The sequence below is a fragment of the Lynx rufus genome, unplaced genomic scaffold (assembly GCF_022079265.1).
Source record: "Lynx rufus isolate CCGP_SWC_20201006 ecotype Redwood Valley unplaced genomic scaffold, mLynRuf1.p SCAF_13, whole genome shotgun sequence".
NCBI classification, from domain to species: Eukaryota; Metazoa; Chordata; class Mammalia; order Carnivora; family Felidae; genus Lynx; species Lynx rufus.
In genome coordinates this window covers 36,416,332-36,436,809 of record NW_025814827.1, presented here as the reverse complement: position 1 = coordinate 36,436,809, position 20,478 = coordinate 36,416,332, and the positions used below count along the sequence as shown (strand labels likewise).

The 20,478-nt window shown below is 40.2% G+C and overlaps 1 pseudogene; it reads left to right on the top strand.

The window, feature by feature from the left end:
• Positions 1-1,802: 1,802 nt before the first annotated feature.
• On the top strand, positions 1,803-2,616 carry LOC124508254 (tropomyosin alpha-3 chain-like; annotated as a pseudogene).
• The last annotated feature ends 17,862 nt before the right edge of the window (positions 2,617-20,478 follow it).

Here is a 20,478-nt window from a genome sequence, read left to right as displayed (position 1 = left end):
AAAAAAAAAGAATGTTCTAAAAAGCAACTGCCTACATAATAAATTGCCTTGAGCTCCAAACAGAGAAGACCACATCTTCTCTAGTGCCTGGTAATACACAGGCACTACCATATTTTAAAGCAGTAGCAACGTTTGGGTTCCATGGCCCTGTGACCCTGCTTTCTTACTCTCTCTCCCTTTCAATACTCCTTAACCTCAGCTCCAGGAGAGCCCACATGCACAGGTAGCCTCTTCTGGGTAAAAACAGGCTCTACTGTGGTAGGTAAAACTCTTGACCCCAGGTCTTCCTATCCCCTGTCATTCAAGCTACCTGCCATTTATTTGCCCCACCAAATATCAAAGCCTATTACACAGCTACAGTAACTAAAATACTATAGCGCTGGCATAAGAATACACAGAAAAGGGGCACCTGGCTGGCTTTGTCATGGAACCTGCAACTCTTGATCTCTTGGGGTTTTAAGTTCAAGCCCCAAATTAGGTTTGGAGATTACTTAAAAATAAAATCTTTAAAAAACAGACATTAAAAAGTCAGTAAGAGGCTTAGAAATAGAAAGTAGTGTTCACTAAAATTTATGTTGTGAAGGTGATAACTCAAATCAGTTTCAGTGATAAATATTACTAAAATTTTTAGTAATTTATTTGACTTTTAACTCTGTATAGTTCTAGTTTACTTAAAAGATACATACAAAAATATAAACCATAAAAAATTGAAGAAAATAAAAAGTAATTTTGTTGATCCTGTGGCTTTTTAAGTCTTAAAGTTAGTCAAGAAATTACAGAAAAACTTAAATGTGACAACATAATATTTTGTCTTTTTATCAGAAAACATCTTTAGCAAAATTAAAACTATAATAGACATCTAAATTTTTTTGTAGCAGAACTTTAATTTTCCTTTGGGCTAATAATATGCTCCCTCTTGACTTATGTAAGTCTGTCCCTATCCCTCCAAAAGTGGGTGATCAAGGTAAATATGGCCATTCCCACATTCTATGTTCCTGGGCAGAATGACTGTTTCAGGAAGGGACACACAGCCATGTCCACCAGTGAGACTCATTCGAGTACCACAGTGACTGGAAAAGGGAACCTTCCTTCACTGAGTGACTAAGAAAGCTGGATCTCTGCATGGCCATTTTGGCACCAAGAAGAAAGCTATGCCTGAATTATGTCAATCCAGAGGAAATGCAAGCTGAGAGATGGACAGATTCCGAGTGTGGATGATGCTATTAAGCCCCTGAACTCAACACTACCTAAAGGCAGTTCTCTGGAGCCATCAATGAGCCAGTAAATTCCCATTTTTTTGTTAAGCTGGTTTGAAGCTTTCTGTCTCATATAACCAAAAAACATTAAAGAGAAGGAGCTGTAGGGGCACCTGGATGGCTCAGTCAGCAGAGCATGCAGCTCTTGATCTGGGGGTTGTGGGTTTGAGTCACGTGTTGGGTGTAGAAACTACTTAGAAATAAAATCTTTATTTTTTTAATGTTTTTTTTGGGGGGGGGATGGAGAGAGAGAGAGAGAGAGAGAGAGAGAGAGAGAGATACAGAGTATGAGCAGGGGAGGAGCAGAGAGAGGGAGACATAGAATCCAAAGCAGGCTCCAGGCCCTGAGCTGTCAGCACAGACCCCGACACGGGGCTCGAACCCACAAACCGTGAGATCATGACCTGAGCCAAAGTCAGACGTTCAACCGACTGAGCCACCCAGGTGCCCCAAAAATAAAATCTAAGAAAGAGAGATAGAGATGTGGCTGCAGCACCGAGTACAGGAGGCAGGAAGCCGAGTGCTGGCAGCAGCTGGGTGGACACCATGGCTAGGACCACTACTATCGAGGCAGTGAAGATGCTGGTTCTGCAGCAGCAGGCCAGTGGTGCAGAGGAAAGGGCCGAGCCCCTGGAGTGGGAAGTGAAGGGGAAAGGTGAGTCTGGGAGCAAGCTGAGGCCGAGGTGGTCTCCTAAAACCGCAGGATCCAGCTGGTTGAGGAAGAGATGGACCCTGCCCAGGAGCACCTGGCCACTGCCCTGCAAAAGCTGGAGGAAGCCCAGAAACCTACTACTGAGAACAAGACCGGTATGAAGGCTATTGAAAATGGAGCCTTAAAAGATGAAGCAAAGATGGAACTCCAGAAAACCCAATTCGGACAAGCAGAGCACATTGCGGAAGAGGCAGATCGGATGTATGAAGGAGTGGCCCGGAAGCTGGTAATCACTGAGGGAGGACCTGGAATGCACAGAGGAGTGAAATGAACTGGCAGAGTTCAGAGCTGCTGGAAGATGAAGGAGGACATCAGACCTGATGGAGCAGAACCTGGTGTCTGAGAGCTGCTGCAGAAAAGTACTCTCAGAATGGAGACAAATATGAAGAAGAGATAAAGAATCTTACTGATAAACTTAAGCAGGCAAAGACCTGTGCTGAGTGTGCCAAACTAGCGAAGACAAGTGATGATTTACAAGATACACCAATATGCACCACAGAGGAACACCTCCGTACACAAAGGATGCTGGACCAGCTTCTGCCTGACCTAAATGATAGCTGCCCTGCAGCTGCCTCTCCTTCTGACCCCAGCTCCAACCTGAGGCCAGCAGGCCTGAAGCTGGCCTTGAAACTGAGGGCTGATCTCTAACTGGATGACTGCTTTCTCCTTTTGCCGCATCTCCCATCCCAACTCCTGTGTCTTTTTCACCAGTATCTGCCTCTCCCTAGAGATTCCAGTTGGGCTTGAGTCTGAGCATCTCTGGGAACAACATTTAAGGGAATGTGAGCACAATGCAAAGAGTCATTAAAAGTGTGTTACTCATGCACACTCCCTCTTTCTAAAAAAAATTTTTTTTAAATCACTTTTGGGGCATCTGGGTGGCTCGGTCAGTTAAGCATCCAACTCTTGGTTTCAGCTCAGTTCATGATCTGAGTTTGTGGGTTCAAGTCCCACATCAGACTCTGCCCTTGCAATGCAGAGTGTGCTAGGGATTCTCTCTCTCCCTCTCTCTCTCTCTTTCTCCCTCCCTCCCCCTCTCCCTCTCTCTCCCTCTCTCTCTCCCTTCTGATGCTCTCTCTCTCTCAAAATAAACTTAAAAAAAAGCATGTTGTGATGTACACATTTTGTAATTACCTTTTTTGTTGATGATGTGGCAACCATTAGTAAAACATTCCAAATACAGTAAACCCTGGTTTGCGAGCATAATTCATTCCACAAACATGCTTGTAATCCAAAACACTTGTATATCAAAGTGAACTTCCCCATAAGAAATAATGGCAGCTCAGATGATTCATTTCACAACCCAAAAATATTCATATAAAAATGATTACAATACTGTAATATAATAGAAAATAATAAAGAAAATATAAAGAAAAATAATCAAACTAACCTGAACTTACGTTTGAAAACCTTAGTGGCTGGTGTGAGGGAGATAAGAAAGGAGGCTTATTGTAGAAGATGACTTTCCCTATCACTAATGGAATCACTGCTATCTATTGGCTCAATGGAATCTTTTTCTGCATGGGGACCACTGTATATGCTCGTACAGATGTTGACTACAGTAAACTAGTAATAAACTCTTGTCATATGCTGTATTTAAAGTAACTGGCAATAAGGGGCGCCTGGGTGGCTCAGTCGGTTAAGCGGCCGACTTCGGCTCAGGTCATGATCTCACGGTCTGTGAGTTCGAGCCCCGGGGTCGGGCTCTGTGCTGACAGCTCGGAGCCTGGAGCCTGTTTCAGATTCTGTGTCTCCCTCTCTCTGACCCTCCCCTGTTCATGCTCTGTCTCTCTCTGTCTCAAAAAATAAATTAACGTTAAAAAAAATTTTTTTTTCAATAAAGTAACTGGTAATAAGGCAACAGAGGAAAGGGTCTATATCTGCAGGCAGCCTGACCTAGAATGAAGCACAGCATTCCTAAGCTTACTCTTGTATGGAAAGACAAAGGACTGTCCATAGGTGTTTTGAAGTGACAAAAAATACACTAGTGCCAGTTGTGAACACCTTCCAACATTCTGAAAAAACACTGATTTATGCCAAACATCACAGCCTGAGTCAGAGCATCCGAGCATAGGAGATGATCACCCACAATCCCACAATGAGAGAAAAGAGAGAGAAAGGGACAGAGAACCAACAGCTCAGTGGTGATCATGTGACATTCAGCATCACATACTACTCATATTCCAAGACATCACTCATTTATCAAGTAAAATTTATTACAAATGTTTGCTTATCTTGTGGAACACTCACAGAACAAGTTACTCGCAACCCAAGGTTTTACTATAACTTTTCCACAGTTCTGAAGCAGCAGTCTAACCTCTTTCTCACCTTTGGCAAGTAATTTTTCAGCTTAATGCATACCGCCATCTCCACAGAGAAGGAAAAGCCAATAATACAACTGTTTTGATTCTGAAAATTGACAAGGGTCTTTTGGAAATAAAGAATCAGTCCCTCCTCATCCCCCCCAAAAAAGAGAATTAAAACTCAAAATAGAGGGGGGGAAAGTGTACTTATACACTGCATAAGAGTGGTAATTTTCTGAATATATAAATTACTTATATAAACTGGTATTTTACCTCATAGAAAAATGAACATTAAAAGGATAAAATGGCTAATAAATATGAAAATTTTTAAATATGCCACATGAATAATCAAAGAAAACTGAAGCATATTTTAGATAACTCTTTTTCACCTAAATATTTACCCAAAATTGTGATAATCATTCAATACAGAAGAGAAGAGAAGAGAAGAGAAGAGAAGAGAAGAGAAGAGAAGAGAAGAGAAGAGAAGAGAAGTACTCTCAAGCCCTGCTTGTGGGAATATAATTCTGCACAGATACTTTTGTTGGTTGAAAACCTCAGGAGTTTCCCAGATAAAATGTGAAACTGGCCCTCATACAGAGAGAGCAAGGAGAGACTGAATAAAGAAGTAAACCATTCCAGATTGGCAGGTGACAGGTTTAAAAGCAACAGAACTTACATACAAGGCTTGTCTTGGGCATCCCCAACATGAGTAGATGTCTGTGCCCAACCACCAGAACCTTAAAGTTTATACAGAGGCCTTTAACTGAGTTCAGTCATGTACACCATATCCAGATGGTTTGACGAATACACTGTTCTCTCAAGGCTGTGAAAATGGCTCCCACTGTGGGAATGATGGGTAGAACAGACATTGCAAGGACAGGGGAGGGAATGAGAAGCCTCCAGTTGCCTGGGTCCAGCTCTCAGATCAACTGGCAGTCACATTCTCCGATGACCTCCTTCAACAACTTATTAAAGAACTATTGGATTTTATACACACACACACACACACACACACACACACACATTTAAAGCCTCCAACACTTTGTTACAATAATTCCACATTTAAGCATCTTTCCTAAGGAATAATCTGAAGTAAAGATAAAATATTATATATAAAAAATTTCAAAAATGATGTCTTTAAAAATGACATTTATAAAGAGTTTTAAAAGCATAGTTAAAATAGGGGTGTCTGAGTGGCTCAGTCAATTAAGCATCCAACTTCAGCTCGGGTCCTGATCTCATAGTTCGAGGCCTACATGGGGCCCTATGCTGTCAGCACAAAGCCTGCTTTGCATCCTCCGTTCCCCTTCTCTCTTTGTCTCTCCCCCGTTTGTGCACATTCTGTTTCTCTCTCTCTCAAATTAAACATTTAAAAACATAAATGAAAGCATAGTATAATATTTTCACTATATCATTAAGTCAAAAGGCATTAAACAAACACATTTTCTCAGAAGTAGAGTGACTCTTGTAGGCATAGAATGTCACAGACTCAAAGGCTACTCTAATTGGAAAGGATTTCAGAGGTGATGTAACTCAACATTTCCCCTAACAGAGGTATCACATCCTGTGATCTCTAACAAAGAGTCCTTCCTTCTTTCCTTGAAAACCTGCAGTGAGAGTGGGTGGGTCAGGCACAGATCTCACTCATACTTGAGGGGCCTCAGAGCTCCAGGTGATGGAGAGTTCCTCATTATAGTGACTCAGCATGTGATGCTGAATTTACTATGCTGACTCCTCTCTTGGTAATTAGCTTTACTCTCTGGAGCAATGAAAATCACATCATGGGAAGATCATGGCTTTACCATGAAGTAGACCAAAATTTGAATCTTGGCCACACATCATACTAATGTTATGATCTTGGACAACAACTCTGAACCTCGGTTTCCTCACTTGTAAAAATAGAGATGATGATATCCACCTCTCGGACAAGTGAAAGAGATCCCATGTACAAGGCACCAAGCATAAGTGCACACAGCCGACACTTAATGAATATTAATTTTCTAGTCTCTTCTCCTGAGGACTGGGCACATTGCCTAGAATACAACAAAAATTCAAAATTATTTGTTTAATGAATGAGGTTTTTTTTCAAAGAGCTGCGAATCCACCTATGCAAACAATAATTCACTCCTATTTCCCAACCATATCTTTGAGAATGCAATGAGAGAATGTGAGATGCTCCGTGGAATTTAGAATACATAATATTTTGGCTTTACTTAGAATTACTAGTCTAATAAAAGGGAAACGAGATCTGATTGGCCCAGTTATTGTTATGGAACCCATGTTGCTTTCAATGATCACTCTCCCTTGATAAGTGCTCATATGTACTTAACTAGTCTAGTCAAAAATGATGCTTACAATGACATCAAAATTAGTAGGCTATAGTTTTCAAAATCCTTTACCTTTCTTTTTTTTTCTCCATTAGATTTTTTTTTTGGCATTTTCACTGTAAACTCTTGAACTGTCAAGAAAAAAAAGTAAAACAACAACAAAACAACAAGAGCAGAAAAAAACCAGGTGCTCTTAGTGATGACCAAAAGGTAATCAGAAATCATATTCGTTGGTTGTGACATCCTGGAGTATAATGTATCAGGGCCTGAAGACCTGAACTCAAAGTACATCAGTGTTCTCTGTTCCCCCAAGTCCCATGAAATTTGATTCTATTTTCATATACTAAGTTCTCCTCTTTCCAGGAGGGAGATCAGGTATTCAGAGCCAACAGGAATAGAATGTGACTTTTGTTTTCTCTCTTAACTGTTACTATTGCATCAGGTGCCTTTGAAAGGAGTCTCATCCTTCTGGACTCCGTGTAGGAGACCTGGCAAGCCTCTCTGGTCTAGCAAATTTCCCCAAATGGTTCATACTGGTTTCTGCCCATTCACCTTTGGTTATCAGAGTCTGATTTTATTCTTTTAAGATAGGAAGAGCAATAATGATTTTATCTAATATTCTCCCCCTTTTCCTTTTCCTTTGGATTGAAGCAGGATATCAAGTGGGAATTTTCCACGTTTCCCAGAACTACATCTGATATCGAGGTCAAGACTAAAATATGCTAAGACTCCCATATTCTAATACACAGAATATCCCTACAGGGTTTACTAACAGACCTCAGTTTAGAACAAGCCTTACTACCAAGTATTACCACCTCTCCCTGTGTAATGTAAAAAGAGAACTTAGAAAGTAGTGAGAAAAGTAGCCTAAGGAGACACTATTCCATGAGGAAGAAGGAGAGTAAATTATCTTGTTACCTAAATTCAAGGGAAGTGGGTTCAAAAGTGATCCATGTTAATAATAGGAAGTGTCTACTTTTCCAAACAAGACATCCAGATGGCTAACAGACACATGAAAAGGTGCTCAAAATCACTGATCATCAGGGAAATACAAATCAAAACCACAATGTGAGACACCACCTCACACTTGTCACAATTAACAACTCAGACAACAATAGATGCTGGAGAGGATGCAGAGAAAGAGGAACTCTTTTGCTTTCCTGGTGGGAATGCAAACTGGTGTAGCCACTCTGGAAAACAGTATGAAGGTTCCTCAAAAAACTAAAAATAGAACTACTCTACAACCCAGCAATTACACTAGTAGGTATTTATCCAAAGGATACAAAATGTTATTTCAAAGGGGTACATGCTCCTCAATGTTCATAGCAGCGCTATCAACCATAGCCAAAGTATGGAAAAGCCCAAATGTCCATCAACTGATGGATAAAGAAGAGGTGGTACACATACACAATAGAATATTACTCGGTGATCAAAAAGAATGAAATCTCGCCATTTGCAACAACGTGGATGGAACTAGAGTATAATACGCTAAGTGAAATAAGTCAGCCAGAGAAAGACAAATATCATATGACTTCACTCATACGTGTAATTTAAGAAACAAAACAGATGAACATAGGGAAAGAGAAGCAAAAATATACAAAAAACAGAGAGGGAGACAAACCATAATAGACTCTTAAATACAGAGAACAAACTGAGGGTTGCTGGAGGGGTGTTGGGTGGGGGGATGGGCTAAATGGGTGATGGATATTAAGGAAGGCACTTGTCATGAGCACTGGATGTTATATGTAAATGATCAATCACTGGGTTCTACTACTGAAACCATTACTAAACTATACGGTAACTAACTTGGATTTAAATAATAAACAAACAAACAGGAGGTGTCTACATGAAGGGAAGTTGGGCAGTTTATTTTCCAGACAGCAATCTGTTTGGCCAGCACACCTGGGCTACCTGAATCATGGAAAGAGAGCTGGAAAGTATGCTGGGAGAAGAGGCAGCCATGAAGCTACCTGCCCCAGTTTTGACAGGTCATAGATGGATGACTTTCCAAAGGGTCAATAGACAGGAAAAAAGTTGCTAAATACTAGCTGTCTTTCTAGACTTCATCAAGAAAGCTGACCACCAGGAAAGGGAGACCTTGATTTTGGGTGGACAACTTTAAGAAGCACTAAAGGAGTGGAAAATTAAAGCCAGATTTTTCACATCCAAAACTATGCATTAGGTAGGGAAGGACTTTGGAAACTCTTCAAAGAACCTACATATGAGAGGACCAGTACCTACATGCCTGCCCACAAAAGGTAATAAATGATTACCTTGAGCCAAACACATGAAGACAACTAACCAGAGAACTCAACTTCACCACAGGCAGTTTAACAGGGAAGTGTTTACCCTTGTCCTTTTCCTTCCACCTTGCCTTCCACCTGGCCAGAAGATAGAGTAGGGAGAAGTCATTCTGTGTAGAATGAAGAGGGAAACACAGCTTTGAATCCAATTCAAAATTAAATTTTTGAGGGGTTCCTGGGTGGTTCAGTGGGTTAAGCGTCCAACTCTTGCATTCAGCTCAGGACATGATCTTGTGGTTTGTGGGATTGAGCTCCGGGTCAGGCTCTGTGCTAATGACACAGAGCCTGCTTAGGATTCTCTCTCCCTCTCTCTCTACCCCTCTCCTGCTCACACATGCTCTCTTTTTCTCAAAATAAATAAATATTTTTTTAAAAAATAAAATTAAAATTTTGAAACAATGTAAGACTATTATAATAATTAAAAGTAGCCAAAACCTTCTGCAACCTAGCCAACATATTATTAAGGTATCTGCTGTTGACTACCTACAATGAAGTACTATAATATATAATTATATCATAATACAGAGAAGAAGAGTAGTAATTAGAAGCTTATACCCAAATAAAAAAAAAGTATACAACAAATATAGTTACATTTTCTCATGCTTTCATCTTCTTTTAGAATAAGGACAGCCACATTTTCATTATTTGATGTTGTCTCATTTTCCCTCTCTTGTCTGGATTATATTGTGGTTGTACACTCAGGATATTTATGCCTTTTGGTATGCCTTACAGAAGCACAATAAAAATTACTTGAAAAAGTAATCTGAAGTCAGAGTCCTCAAATGGTCTATAGTCTATCCTTGCAATTCAAAAATTCAGATATGGCAGTGTGCTTCTGTATAGACTATCCAGGATGATTGCAGGGCCTTCACCAACAAGCAGTGATTGATGGACTAGAGATGTGGTTACAGAACCACTCAGAGAGAGGGCCCAGGAATTTTTCAACAGTGTGAAATATAGAGGGAATTTGGCCCAAAGGGAGATTCAAGATGCCTAGTTCAGTAGAGGGTCATGGGGGATTTTACAGGTCACCATGGACAACATCATTTGTAATATCTCCCAAACCATTCCCATAATAACATGCACCAAATTCCACTAGAAGGGGCAATATAGGAACTCACAGGTTTGAGGAGAAGAATTATTGAATTAAAATAAATTAGGAAATCAACAGGCACACTACAAAAATAAAAACTCAAAATCAGATCATGAAAAAAAAAAAAAAGCCATAGCTGGTGCAAATAGAGTTCTACATTTCACCGGAGTAACACTACCAACCTATCAGGTGATATTCATTTCATGAGCTATGCCATCATAAGGCAACAACAAATCCTACAGCCTGTATGAAAGTCAGCCCACCTCACCAAAAATGTCAGCCTAAAAAAGAGATTCTAGATAGCAACAGAGCAGTGTGCACACGCGTACACACACACACACACACACACACACACACACACACGAAATGCTTAATAAAAAAGTATCAACATGAAAATGAATGGTGGATGTGCTCGCTTCGGCAGCATATATACTGAAAATGAGTGGTGGAAGAGGAGGACTTTTAGAGACATCAAAGAGAATGTGAATTACTCTGAACACCCTTTCAAGAAAAGGAATTTCATAGATTACAATGACAGGGATTTGAAAAAAAAAATATTTTCATGATACTTCCCTTTATTATTTATGAATCTTACCCTTTTTATTATATTGAATCCCCAGGACAACTGTGGCCTGGAAGATTTAATAACTTAAAATTAAGGTAAATATCAATGGTTGAAAACTTACCATTTGTATTTTTTCAATGTTTATTTACTTTTGAGAGAGACACAGTGCATGCGGGGGAGGGGCAGAGAGAGAGGGAGACACAGAAGCTGAAGCAGGCTCCAGGGAGAGCTGAACTGTCAGCACACAGCCCAACGCTGGACTCAAACTCAGGAGCTGCGATATCATGGACCTGAGCCAAAGTCTGATGTTTAACCGACTGAGCCACCCAGACACCCCTACCATTTGTATTTATTGAACTGGAAATTTCAATACCTTAGACCAAGTCATAAGTAACAGGAATTTCAGGTACCATCATAGGCATTACAGGAAGAGGAGGAGGCTTTTGAGGATGGGCCATGTATTTATAAAATTCCTAACAATATTGGCAGCCTAGCACTATACACTGAAATGCTCTTCTTCTATAAAACTGATGTTTCTGACCAATGTTATCAAGGGAAATATTTTGAGTTTTTCTTTTGTTCTTTTTTTTTTTCAGTCAACAATGATGAATTTGATCCAAAACATGGCTCAAACCTTGTGAGTAAATGAAACGGTAGCTTGATGATCTTCAGGTCATACTGCTCTGATACATTTTTTGGAAAACTTTATAAGAAATTGCCTATAGCCAATGAATAAAATAAAATTGGCAAGTTGTTGCAGAATATTAAAGCTGAATATTTCACATCCAGCTTTGTTATGAAACCTAAGTAGAAATCCTAAAGTGACAACTTCTCCATTTTGAATATTTTGCTTGAAAAAAAATAGAGGAAGGTGAATCTGCTACCATAGGATTGGTAAAAAAGCTGAAATTTAATACATTCCCAAGTAAACATCACTTATTAATTGGGAATTCAAAATATCACTGAATTATAGAACTTTTTGGAAAGTGAACAAGGAATTGAACAGGGATGCCATATGTAGCTTGACTCTAGACAGCACAACTGCAAAGCCAATAACATGCACTTTCACTCCCAAGGACCTGAGAAATAAGCAGAGACAAAATATTCAAGGGCTTAAAATTTAGCTGTGGGAAATTTACTGCAGCTAAATAAAGAAAATGGCTGATCCCATGGGAAAGACATAGATGGCAATGTAGGGTGCAATTAGGAGCAGTGGCAAAGCTATTCACCATTACTATTTGTTTAATACAGTTGCTCTGAGCAAAGGTAGCTGCAACAAGGGAACGGTTCTCTCTACCCAGGTATCTGGGGAATTCACGGATTTCTAGCACAAAGACCCATCACTTGAAGGACGATGTGACAGAGGATTCAGAGAGATTGGTTGTCTAATGGACAGGGGAATAAATTCTCCCAGAACGCTCCCTGTTCAAACCATTGGAAATGGAGGCGCCCTTCAGATCATCTGTATGCCTGTTTCTTTTTTCCATTTTCAATTTATAATAACAATAACGACCTAGACATAGGACATTTCCTGGGCTTTAATGACTGTCTGAGGTTAATGGCCCTCAACTACACCTCAGGCCATCAACCCCTCCCAGCCAGTCATCAATCTCCAGGAAATATCCTGTTCCAGGGTCATTATTGTTTCAATATCAACTATACCTTAAAAGCTTTATGGATTCTGCAAATACAGATCTCTTGCCAATAGAGGTTATAAAACCTGTTTAGAATTCTGAAATTATCTTGAATTTGACCTCTCAGAGATGTTGTGTTCAAAACTAAAATCGACTTAAGAAAACATTCACCTTTATCTTTGTTTATTTACATTTTCACAGGAAAAAGGTCTATTAAATATTACAAGGGCCTAAACAAAAATCAATGAGTATTAGAAGAAAAAAATAAAATTTAAAGATGAGCACCCTCTCTCCAGAACTGTAGCATAACTCAGCCTCTGAGAACACTATGTTATTTGTGAAATAGCTCCCTAAAATGCTTTATGTGTTTAAGTGTCACCAGACAATACCCCATGCATAGAATTTTCAAAATATATCCCAATTCTAAAATCTCATTTTTCACTTTCATAAAAAATACCCCAGTTTATACATTAATATTATTACAAAAAGCAGTCCATCCCCAGCAGAATATTCCACATGAGGATGAGCTGTTAGAACAGGGATAAAATACAATTTCTGGAAAGGGCAGCTATCAAAGTTCTGATTCGGCAGAAAAGGGGAGGATGGTAGTCCAGAAAGCATTTGAGATCTAGAGAGCTGGTATAGACATAGGAGGGGGACAAGGCAAGTGATTAGAACCAAGGAAATCCAACAAATGGCAATAGGTGCACTCTCTGGTAAGCAGGCAGACCATATACCCATGAGGACTTGGGCAGGCAGGACTCTGGAGAGAGGTAGAAGCACTGGATGGGCCCACCTTTGGGGAAGAATTTAGGGTCAGAGATCTGTGCATCAGGTTCTGACAAAAATAGAGCCTAGTTGCAGAAGAAGTCAGAACTGTGTTCCCAGGTAGGTTTGTGACACAATTCTAGACCCTGAAACTGAGAAAGAAAATAGGATACTGGTCACAGGAACGATATACAAGCTTAGGTGATAGGCTGGGAGCAGAGAGTCAAGAAAACAGAAAGGGAGGCTAGCTGTATTCTACGTAAGTTCGATCCCCATGATCAGCGAGGGGAGTGGTCATGGAGCCCGGCACAGAGCTAAATCTTTAGAGGACAAAGTCAAACAGGTCACATACAGCTATCCATTCTAATATCCCATTTTGAAAAGGAAAAAAAAAACTTTTCTTTGAAATAACACTTGAAGATTTTACTCTAAATCATGTAACTGTGAAAACTGTAAGGTATCAGGACTTAAAGCAGAGAACAGAGGAAAACAACCACTTCCCAGAATTTCCAAAATTAACTTCTCATCACAAGGAAATGAATCTTTTAACTCAAAAAATGGAATGATGTATTACTGTTTTCCTACTAATCTATTATAACATTTTCTATAAGGACCAAAGTTGATATACTAATTGGTACTGGAATATTTTAACAGTAAAATCAGGAATGCAGAAGACAAAAGTGAATTTGAAATAGATCCTAAGATAAGGACTTGAGTATCAACAGTTTATTTGGAGAACTTCTTAGATGACTCTTAAACTCCTCACGTACTTTTAGAATTACTGTAGAGACAAGATTGGCAGCAGGATTTCTTCAGAGGGCTGTGCTGTGTCTATACCCACAATGGGGTATACACCCCTCCCTAGCCTAGTGAGATGTGAACTCAAAGCAAAGGATGGGAGGACTGCTTCTCTTTGCCTCAAGATAAATGAGGTAGGGGTGCCTGGGTGGCTCAGTCAGTTGAGCATCTGACTTTAGGTTAGGTCTCACAGTTCGTGGGTTCAAGCCCCACATAGGGTTGGCTGCTGTCAGCACAGACCTTGCTTTGGATCCTCGGTCTACCCCCCCATCCCTTCCCTGCTCATATTCTCTCTCTCTCAAAAATAAATAAAAAATCATTTTAAAAAAAGATAAGCAAGGTAAGTTGAAAGATGACTGCCCCCAACATGTCCTTGTCTCCATTCCCTGTGGATATGTTACTTCATATGACAAAGGGTCTTGAAATGGGGAGATTAACCTGAGTTATTTAGATGAACTAGAGGTAATCATCAGGGTCCTTATAAGAGGGACACAGGAAAGTCAGAGTGGAAGAAGACAATATGATCACAGAAGCAAAGCTCAGAGAATCAGAGAGATTTGAAGATTATACACTTCTGGCTTTTAGGTAGAAGGAAGGGGCCATGAACCCAGGAATGCAGTTGGCCTTTAGAAGCTGGAAAAGGCAAGGAAAAAGATTCTTTCCTAGAGCCTCCAGAGGAAGGTAACCTTGCCAACACCTTGATGCTACCCACTGGGAACCATGACAGCTTTCTGACTTCCAGAACTGTACAATAATAAATCTGTGTTGTGTTAAGCCACAAAATTTGTGATTTATTTTAGCGACAATAGGAAAATAATATAAGAGAAGGGTTTTTGTGAGCCCATTAGGAGATCTTATTAAGCGTCCTTGAAACCTTAGGGAATAGTGGAGACCACTGTCTGACTGTCATCTAGAAAATCCAAGGGCATGATACAGGTTAGCTAACTGCTTTGACAACAGAGTAAACAAGTGGGAGCTGGCCTATGTTCCAGAGCCTGTTTAGACAAAGAATTATGTGACTGTGTCTGCCTGCACAGGATTGTCTTAGGTCTCATTCCTGAGAACCACCTACAAGGCCAGCTTCATGGACATGGAACTTGTCCAGTCACACAAGGAGCTGCATTCAAAAGGAATCTATACTTGGTTTAATGTTCTGCTGTCACTGGCTTGAAATTCTTAATAATTTCTGAGAGAAGAGTCCTGCATTCTCAGAGTTCTACACAGACTGAACTCAGCTCACAGAGTACTACAAATTATGTTGCAAGTCCTGGCCACCTAGAAGGGCAAGTGATCAGCGAAGTGAAGCTGGCAGGATGACAAAAGTCTTAGTGACCGAGGGAGAAGCAAAGGAACGACTGGTTTAGACATGCCATGGTCCAGGTCAAAGCTACAGATTCCAGTTATGTTGTGACAATGTTTAGGCAACCTCCAACAACTTCTTTAAAGCATCTACCAGAGAAAGCATCATGTCTAAGTTTCAAGCAGGCCTTGAGGGACAGGGTGCTGGCACACAACAGAATCACTGAAGGAAGGACTTTCAAGTCCCCTTTCCTCTTTTACCTGGTAGGTGTCTGAATGAGTAGCTGGCCCAGTAGAAAGGTGAAGTAGACGTGCTCCCTGTGGAGAGAGATGAAAATCAATAAGCCCCTTCCCCATTGCAATCTTTCCACCCACCGCAGGCAGAAACCTCCACTCCATACCAAGTACAGAATTTTGATTATGACATGGTAGTGGATCCTTTGATTCCTGAAGGGGAACATTGTTTTGTGACTGAAAGCAACCAGAAATTGTCATGGGATTTGCACATGTCTATTTAGGGGAAGAATTAGCCCCAATGAAAACATTTTAAAAGAACAATGAGAGGGACACCTGGGTGGCTCGGGTGGTTAAGCGTTAGACTCTTGATTTCAGCTCAGGTCATGATCTCAAGGTCATGGGATCAAGCCCCTTGTCCAGCTCTGCACTGACAGCGCAAAACCTGCTTGGGATTCTGGCTCTCCCTCTCTCTCTGCCTCTTCCCTGCCTGCTCGCACATGCTCGCTCTCGGTCTCTCTCTCACTCTCTCTCAAAATAAATAAATAAACTTAACAAAGAACAATGAGAAACCAAACCATCTACAGATTGCAGTTATTCAAAGCAAGGGTTACATAAGTTACAGTGGAGGAGTTAGGGACAAAGACTCTCTCATTGCAAGTGTGGTAGACATCATTCACCAAGAAGATTTAATATTGCCCTTATAAACCAAACATAAAATAACATAATATTAAAAACTCTAATATGCAATTTCCAGTGGGGTAAAAAATGCATGATAAAAACTTGAGCCTCCGTTCCAAACAGAAACATAAAGTAAAATATCTCCCCTGAGATGGCTGATCATAATGCACAGTATGGACAAGCACTGGGGGCTTCTTCCTCCCATCCATCCTTCACTGCCCCAGAATTATCTTTCTCAAATACGATGACCATGTCACCCTTCTACCTAAAAGTCTCTAATGCCTCTTGGGGTGCTTCAAGATGAAACCCGACATCCTGAGCACAAGTACGTGGTGCTCCTCTGCCGACCTAGCTGTCCTTTGCCACATGTGCTTTTAGAGCACTAATCCCCAAACTTTAGTTACTCACATTCTACCTTCACAATGTTTGCGACATTCATCTTCCCTCAGAATAACTGTCTACTTACTATTTTTCTTTAAACCACGTACTATTTTTACTCAAATAAATTTATTCTCATTCAAAGCAATGTCTCCAAATCAAGGGTATTTTTTAAGTTTATTTATTTATATTTTGAGAAAGAGAGAGAAAGCACAAGCAGGGGAGGGGCAGGGAGAGCAGGAGAGACAGAATCCCAAGCAGGCTCCGTGCTGTCAGCACAGAGCCTGACGTAGGGCTCAATCCCATGAACTGTAAGACCATGACCTCGGCTAAAATCAAGAGTTGAACACTTAACCAACTGAGCCACCCAGGTGCCTCTGTAAATCAAGTTTTAATGTACTACTTATAGCTTTACTAAATATTATCACTATTTAAAATTATTTTTAAATTCAAAAATGTTACCTCTGTGTCTCACCTAAATCTATCAGTCACACAACCCACTGTTCATGTAACACACATTGGGATGTGCTACTTTAGGCAGAAACTATAGTCAATTTTTACCCTTCAATACTGAGCATACTGTGCCTTTGAACCTGTTGTTCCCTCCTCTTAGAGTAACCTTTCTATTATCTATAATGTTTCTCTCTTCCTTTAGGACTCAACTCAATCCAAAAGGCACCTCTCCTTTAAAGCTTCCCTAAATCATAAAGTTAGATGCTCCCCCTCTGAATTCCAAAGCAATTTTTATCTGCCTGCATTATAACATTTATCACACTGCAGAGCCTTATGAAACTGAGAGTACTCTAGTCATCTTTGGGTCATCCTGTTACCCACTTAGATGCTCAGAAAAATGTCTGCTAAGTAAAGGAAGAATAATGAATTATAGAGCCAAAGATAAGCTACACACAAGCCATTTATTCTATAAACATTCCAGCATAGTATTACTTCTGCTAAGCAAAAGACATCCTAAAATCTCAATGTATGAAAGACCTCTCTGTAATTATCAGAAGGGACCAACAAGCAAATTTAAAGGTATTCCCAGTACACGGCAGAAAGAACACAGAAGAACTGAGAAGGGAGTATAGAATTATAATAAATTTCAATGTAAAATTTTTACAAAAGTCTGCTTGCAGAGGTTCTAGTTATCCTTTTTAGTAATCTGCCATTTAACAATCACTTCCTAACTGCAAACTTTTTAAATTAAAGCTAGAGAAGCAAATTTAAAATAAAGCAAAGGGTTATGAAAGCAGAGATCAAGCATGGTTACTTTAGAAGAAATGACCTCACTGAAAATGAAAATTATATCACTAATATGTGAAGTACTCAGAATAACTGCTCCTCAATACCAGCACTGTGTTATAACTGAGGAAATGCCCTTGTCCTATTACACTTTCCTAGGCTTACAGAAGAATGAACCAGAAAATGTTGAGAGATGCGGTATCAGGTTTGGCAGATTTTTTAAAAATCTGTTTTAATCCCAACAAGACATTTAATCTCTCTTGTCTTTACTTTCCTCATCTGTAAAAAGCAGTTGACAGATATATTAATGAATAGGCATTCAAAACCGGTAAAAATGTAAGTGTATATACTTTAATACTCTGGTTATACCTGAAAAAATATGATGACTCTACAAATATATTCTCTGAAGTGCTGTTATTTAGGCAAAGAGAGAACAACCTGAATGTTCATAAATTTGGTCACAGTTAAGCACTTGCTGAATACCTGATGTAGAGTGACTTGCGTCCCCCCAAAATCATACACTGAAGTCTAAATACCTCGTACCTCAGAATGTGACTTTATCTGGAGATAGGGCCTTCAAAACAGTAACTAATTTTAAATGAGGTCATTAAGGTGGGTCCTAATCTTACATGACTGACATCCTCAAAAGATGACATTACAACACAGACACACACACACAGAGATGCCTGTGTTGAGGACACAGAACAGACACAGCCATCTACGAGCCCAGGAAAGAGGCCTTAGGATAAACAGCCCTTCCGGCACCTTGATCAGGACTCACAGCCTCCAGACCTGTGAGAAAATACACTTCTGTTGTTAAAGCCTCCCTGCCTATGGTACTTTGTCATGGCAGCTCTAGAAAATTCATATAGGTACTCTCCAGGCCCTCAAGAGGAGATAGGTATGCAAAAGGGTAAACAGTGTGGTAAGAAGGTTAGGATGAAGCAGATTATGAATGTTATCAACTCAGCACAATTTTATGTAGTGTTTGAAATTATAATTACAGACAGCATACAGCAACCTGGGAAATGTTCATAAAAATTATTAAGTGAAAAAGGAAAGTACCACAGTATATCTATTCTATGAAAACTATAAAAAAGGGTTTAACAGGCAAAAATAAATAGATTTAGTTTTAAAAGAAAATACATAACCTTTTGCCAATTTAAACTACTGCAGTTTACTGGATATTAAATAATGACAATATTAAGTACTGGTACACTCTCTTTCTCTCTTTTGCTTCACATTTCAGTTTAGTTCAAGTTTCTGCTTTTGAGAAAGCTATTCTGAGAAGGATTCTGAAAGGAAACTGAAAGAGATTTCATGAGCCTAAAGACTGTACAGAAATAGTCACTAAAAATAAGTGAGGACATAAGGAAAATAGTGTACTTGATTCTGTATTTGAAAACTGATCTAAAATGAGGTTCTAGAGCCTTGCCTGGCTATGAGCCTCAAAACCAGGCTCATTTATAAAAATATCCAAGAAGATTTTGCCAAAGTAAAGTGAGGACAAGTGAGATGAGCAAAAGAAATAGGTCTCTCTCCCCGGGAAGGGGCAGAAAGAACAAGGACCCAGGCAGTTTCTCAGGCTTATGCACCTGACCAGACCCCTCAGAGTAGGAGGGTGAAGCCCCAGCAAAAAGAGCCCAAGTGCCCAGCCTGTCAAAAGAGGATGTTTTCACAACAGATTTCCACATAAACGCCACTGCATCCCTGGCAGCAATGCAGCAAAATCTGTGACTCTGGCAGCGACTCTGTGCAGGTCAGGGTGTGGCCTGGAAAAGTTAAGGCGGTGTTAACAGCTGCCCTACAGCTGCATTGGGTGTTAATCAAAAGCCACCTCCCAAATAGCAGGAAGGCTTCCTCAAGGACCTTAACCTGCCCCCAAGGCCCTGTTTTTACCTTGATTTAGCAATTCTTACTAGTGGCTATCTGTTGTCTTCCTCCCACACAAGGCTCCAAGCTTGGGGTTCTGCTGCCCCTACGGGCTTGCCTTTGGTAGCCCCTCAAGGAGAAAAGCTCCCCAGGAAGGAGATAGAGCTTTATTTTTATCCTAGTTAAAGTCTCTATCCAATACATTAATCGCCAAGATAACCTTGGTCCAGGGCATTTCCTGAAGAAGCTATAACCAGCTGGGGTTAATGAACTCTCCCTACCATTAATTCCTCCGAGAGGCCATTGGCCTGAATTGTTACTTAATTACTCTTCTGTGTACAGCTTCATAAAGCAATGAAATGCCTTCTTTCAGGAAGAAGGGAGATGGTAATGGGGGTCATCAGAGGCCATTAATTTTACAAATAGTTTGTTAGAAACTACAGTATGTTAAGAAGTCACTCTGGCCCACAAATCAACTCAATGCAGTCCTTATTAAGTCAAGATCTGAAACTTCAGGTTTCCGTGACTTGCACACATAAAAAGTTACAAATTGTGCCTAATCTGGCCAAAATATACATACCAGATAAAATCAATTTACTCCTGTTTTCTGTTGATTGTGTTACCCCTTTCCACCCCCCAACACACACCCTAGAGTGTAAACTCCATAAAGGCAAGTGCTTTGGGCTATTTCGTTCCCATTCTGTCTCCCTCATACTTAGAACAGTGCCTGGCAAAAATAGGTGCTCCTTCCAAGTTTCAGTGTTTGTTGAATGAATGAGTAGTTAGTTGACTACATTATGGGATTAGGCTGCTGGTGTTAGGACCCAGAGTTCCCATATGAGTCAAGCTTGGGCAAGGAAAGTGCTCAATCTGCTAGAGAAATGAGACAGAAGCTATCCCTTCCATCTGCCTAGAAATCAGATCCATTGAAACTACTGCCACCAAAGGGAAGACTCGGCTCTGAACTTGGCACAAATGAGGAGAAACCATTGCCATCCATCCTATTGTAACATACT